Below are 6,000 nucleotides of genomic sequence, written 5' to 3'. Positions count from 1 at the left end.
TTCCATTGTCCTGAAATTTCCTTTTGCCATTTATTCCAAGTGTGAGATAGAGTGGAAATGGTCCCCTTCCTTATTTCACAATAACACATCTAAGACCAGGTGATGATAATTAGCAGTACAGAAGGGAATTTAAAACAGGAAAGACCAAATTTCAACTGAATTCTACGCATCACTGCATCTCTAGTCCCCAGGCTATGCTTCTGCCCAGTCTCTACCTTACACTCCCTTGCAGAGGCCAGTCTACCCTACCAAGCAGAGCCAGAAATGCACAATGGCTCAAACATGATGGAACTTTATTTCCCACTCACATAAAATTCAGAATGGATTTTAATAATTGACAAGTGGCTCTTCTTTTACAATTCAGGCCCCCAGACTCTCCTACTTTGAAACTCTGTCATCTTCAAAATATCATTTTCAAGGAGACTGTGCTCATCTGCATCAAGCCAGAGAATAGTGAAGGAGCACAGAGGCCCAGATGTGGGAGCTATTTATGGATCAGGCCTGGAACATTACTTTCTTTCATCTTCCATTTGCTTGAACTCAGTCACATGACTATCTACCTGTAAGGAAATCTGGGAAATATAGCCTAAGTATATGCCCAGGAAGCAGAGGACATAGGCTCAGTGAACAGCTAACCAGTGTCGAAGGGAAAAAACCAGTCGATCTTATCTCCACCAGGCAGTTGCTACCAGGCAACACAATAGTTTAGAGAGAACAGCTCTCCTCACAAAGAAGACCTTTTACGTGATACCATTCATCACCCATTACAGAATAGCAGCTTGGCTTTACATTTGATAACCTGAATTCCTGATAGAGTACCAATCTGAAAAACAGCTACCCCAAAGTTGAATTTTGCTCTTGTTTCTAGAATAACAGAAGTATGCCAGTTCTCAGAAATATTGGTATCCAGTTTCAGAAAATTCCATCACAATTAAATCTATATGCACAGATAAGCTTAATTCATAATTCCAGGGCAATGACTTTTGTTTTCTTCTGTGGATGAAAGAAGCTTCTCAGTGCCTTTGTAAGTCTTTTAGAACTAAAAGCTTAGTTTTTTGAAACTGGGATGCAGGAATAAAGCTAAAGCAAGTGTCATAATGCTTTTTGATGAGGGAGAACTTCAAGGCATTTATGTGTGCATAGAACACAAAGTTAGTGCAACCATTTATAACAAGAAAATCATCTCAGAACTGATGTGTGCATTACCACTTAGATGACTAAATTCAATTTACTACAACAAACATTCTAACAAATACAATTTTCTATAACAGCATACGGAGAGTAAATACAATATCCGATAAACATATAAAAGCATTTTTGCAGTAATTGTAGCCTCAAGGTTAAGGGTTATATACTGTAAGAAAGAACAATAAAGCATTTTACTTAAAGAGCAGAATGTTACAGGGGTGGTCCAGTCATTCTTGGCAAATAGTCTACCTATAAAGTCGATCTCACATTGTCAAAATATGGATTGTGTGTAGATGCACCGTCATCAGGGTATTCACTCACCTAGTGCTTTGCACTCTCAAAGGTACTTGTGTCATCCATCTTATCATCTAAAGATTTCGCTACAGTCATGACTTGTGGTCAATGGTTTCGATACAAATGGTTTTTGTAATTGCTGAGTACAAAATTAGGGGCTTATTTTCATTCACTCACCTAGTGCTTTGCACTCTCAAAGGTACTTGTGTCATCCATCTTATCATCTAAAGATTTCGCTACAGTCATGACTTGTGCTCAATGGTTTCGATACAAATGGTTTTTGTAATTGCTGAGTACAAAATTAGGGGCTTATTTTCTATTTCCATACTTCCATTTCAGAAAATTTCACTAAGATGTAGCCACCCCAATTATTAAACAACACACTAGAAACTTGTTGAAAGCCAAAGTTATGCTATTCGTTTAAAAGCCAGTGTTAGGTTATTTATTCCCTTCTATTTATTCCCATCTATCCTTATGTTTACTCTGCAAGTGGATTAACCCTGCTCAGTGTGTGTGTGTGTGTGTGTGTGTGTACTAGTCAACTATTCAGGACTCTTCATTGCAAATAACAAAAATTGACATTGGGTAACTTAGGCAAAAAAAAAAAAGTTTGTGGGAAGATGTCTTCTGGCTCACAGATGAAAAGCCTGGAGAACTAAATTTACAAAGAGGCAGAAAAATCAAGGGAGACAGGTTCCCAGGACTGTAACCAAAATCATGCCATAAGAAAAGTTTGGTTAGGGCATCAGAGCCACTACTTCTATTTCTGCCCTGGGCAGCACTGGACATTAACTGTCACCTCTGCTGTATGCAAAATGGATTCTGTCTCCTGCCGACTTAGTTCAGATTATCTGTCTACTTTCGAGTTTCCAAAGTTCAGAGAGAGTCAGTGTCTAGGCTTTTTGGCTCCTGGACACTGGAAGGCAAGTTGCTACTTCTTTCTGCACAAGACTCACGTGATGGTAGATTCTCCAAACCTAAGAAGAGATTCAAATGAGTTAACCAAAAGCAAAGGAAGCAAATGTGAACATCTAGTTTACCCAGCTAGCTGCCTTGACTGATCTGGTGTCCTTGACCAATCTGACATCCTTGACCAATCTAGCATCCTTGACAAAATGGCCAATCAACTTCAGCTGGCATGTTTCCAGTGAAGGTTAATTCTTCTTTGGACATATCTGACTAATAGGAAATCCTTCCATCTACTACTCCATCCTGAGCTCCTAGTTCTACTCATTGGGGTCACCTAGAACAGTCTGATACATCTCCTTGTGCTCAGAAGTCCTGCTTTAATTTACCCAGTGATGTACATTGAATGTCCCCACATAATTCACTGGAGCTCAATCCCCATTGTAATTGTGTTAAGAAGATGGGAAATCCGATTACAGTATTTGCAAGGTGGGGCCTGTAAGAGGTGACTGGATAGTGAGGACTGTGCCCTCATGAATGAATCCATTTATGGAGTAATGGGTTAATGGGTTATCAGAGAGTGGTTCTAATGGCTGTATAAAAAGAGCAGGTAAGCACATTAACTCTGGCTCATGCCATTCTTGCCATGTGATACCCTGTATTGCCACAGGACACTGAAGAGTTCCCATCAAGAAGGCCCTCACAAGATGTGCCCCCTGAAACATGGACTTCTCAGCCTCCAAAACTGTAAGAAATAAACTTTATTATAAATTACCCCTTTTCAGGTATTCTGTTATAAGCAACAGAAAAAGGACTAATACACCCAGTGTCTTATCTGCTCACCTATGCCCTCTCATTTGCCCAGAAATATCAACCAAAGACTATAGCAACATGTCTTGCTTCCATCCTGTTCTCTGAGTAACAGTATTAAAAGAACATAAGAAAGACCAAACGATTGATTTCTTTTTCCCAGTGATGATCTGCCAACGTGTGCTCTTTAGCTTTCGTAATTATAAGGGGAAGCCCTTCTGGGCTGTTCAGAACTGACCATGTGATTTATACTCAAGCTCCAGTGGGCATGTTTAGTATATTAATGTGCTGCTTTTACTTGGGAGGAAAGCCTGTTTACTTGTTCCTGCTGTAATAATAAAGCCTCCTTTCTTACACTCTGCTGACAAAAGCAGGCTGAATGCACTTTGGGTTCTAAAGGACCCTGTTCCTAGCCCCATTGCCAAATGATCTCTATTCATGACAAGGCTGTATTTGCAGGTTGTCATTCTGCATCTGTGAAGGCAGGCACAGCTGTAGGCATGGGGTCTTCCTGGCTGAGACAGGAAAGGGAAATCTTGAGGCTGTCTGGTCCCTGGCTACCTTCTGAGGCTAGGTTGGAAAATATGCTGGGGGTTTTAACAAAAGCCCTTTCATTACGTAAAGAATGGAGCTGACATTGAATCAAACCACAGAGACCAGGTAATGCTGTGTGTCCACCCAGAGGAGTATACACAGGTGAAAGACTCTAGTTTCATTACGGCCCTGACCTTAACATAAGAACTTTATCAATCACAGGTGCACTTCTAAATAAGGTGTTTTTTAGAACAATCCATGATTTGTTATTTCCTTGAATTTATTTATCTCTAAGGAGACATTATTCTCAAAGCTTATAGAAAAGTCATCTTGCAGGAGCCTTTCATTTTGTATACTTTCCAGTGTTCTGGTTAGAAAGAGAGCGAGCTTGGGAGAAAAGTCTTAAGAAATATTTACCTGGACTCAGAGCCCATTCCTGAAAACCAGGAGAGGGAAAAAACAAAGTATCATCTGGATACCCACTGGAAAAAGCCTGAGATATGCTGACCTGTGGGAGAAGTGGAAGAGAGACTGAGCACCTCAATGAAGAAGTCAGGGTGGAATGGGAGGTGGCAGGGAGAAGAGGTATTCTGTGCTGGGGCTTGACACTTCTGGCTATAAGGACTGATGACACATTCCTGCCTTCAAACCTTTGTCTTCACTTACTTCCTCCACTAGAATTCCCTCTTCCTAGATTTTAGCTATTAAAAACACTGTCCATTTTTCAAGGCTCAAATTAATCTGAAATAGAGGGTATTTGTGCACAAGACAGGCATTTTTAATGGAGAAATTCAAATCTCAGATTTGGTTATTGGGTTTGCCAAAATAAACCCATGTGACATCACCCTATGTATCCCCAATACCATATCATATTCTCGTTGTACCTCTCTTAAGGTTCTCATCCCATTCAGCCCTATATTAGTTCCCCTATTACACACAGCATTCCTTTAAGGCAAGTATTGTGTCTGACTCATTTCTGCATCCTCAGCCAAGCAAAAATGTCTTGTATATGGAAACCACTCAATTGATATTGTCAGATTCACTGGACTTTTTGAGATACATCTCAGGGTGCTTTTATAGGACAATCTGAGCATTTGTCTGCTCTTTTGATGGGCCTCAAAAAGTTGTCACTTGCCGAAGTCACAGAGTTACTGAGTGGAGGAGCCCAGATACTCATTCTGGTTGACCTGCTCTAAATCCCATGTCCCCCAGACCGACTGCCTTCTGAAGGTTAAACCCAGTTCCGTAAGGTTCTACCTAGCCTGTTGCACTCACTCTGAATTTTGTTCCTGTTTAGTGAACTGAGAGCAACATGTTTCAGATGGTTATTGTCTCGCTTTTATAATGACAAAGATATATTTTAATGATAAAATTGATGATTTATGTTCCAATTCAGGAAACTTTAGGTGATCATAATCCTAGAATCTAGATCTCAATGATCTCTTGAGTCCTGGTTTTTTTCATATGAGGATATAAGGCCCAGAGAACTATGAATTGCTCACATTATAAAGTGAGTCGCAGAGCTGAGATTAGATCCTAGACTTCTAGATTTCCATTTCATAGCTCTTCCCATTTTAGTAAACGATCTCCCCTATTACCCCTGCCGTCTTCCCTGCCTTCTACAGTAAATGTCCTCCAGCAAATTATTTGACCTTTCTGTGCCAGAGTTCTAATTAGTGCTCCAAGAAGGTGGCAGTGGTCCACTTCCCAAAGATATTATTTAAGGATGATAATTAATATCTATAAAACACTCTGCAACACACAGCACTATACAAACATCAACATCGTGCAACCAAGTCTATTTCACAGTAATTAACTTGGTATCCAATAAGGGAGAAATCAGTAGAGCAATTCCTATACGACTTTGCAGAAATGCCTATTTCTTCTGTATCTTAAAGTGAAAAGAGCCAGAAAAGAGAATTAAACTATGCATGTGAATGTATCACAATATGTTTTGTAGCTGAGTATTTTTTTATTACTTAAGATGTGACTTTTCAGTGGGAAAGTAAAATGCTGAGTTGTATCAACAATGAGCATAAGTCCTCCATGAATAATAACTGTTATGCATATTATGTAAGTTATTTATAATTTGTATAATAAAACTGGAGGGTATGTAATTTCCTCCCCATTTTATAGATGAGAAAAATCAGTGCTCAGAAAGTTAAGTAACTTTATTAGGATCAATCCAGCTAATAAATGGCGAAGGTGGGATTTGAACCCATGTCTATTTGATTCCCGGATTTTTTTTCCTTCCAGTTTTTAAATTTG

The sequence above is a fragment of the Galeopterus variegatus genome, unplaced genomic scaffold (genome assembly GCF_000696425.1).
Source record: "Galeopterus variegatus unplaced genomic scaffold, G_variegatus-3.0.2 Scaffold1765, whole genome shotgun sequence".
Lineage (NCBI taxonomy): Eukaryota > Metazoa > Chordata > Mammalia > Dermoptera > Cynocephalidae > Galeopterus > Galeopterus variegatus.
The sequence above is the reverse complement of the archived record's forward strand: the minus strand, read 5'-3'. Positions refer to the sequence as shown.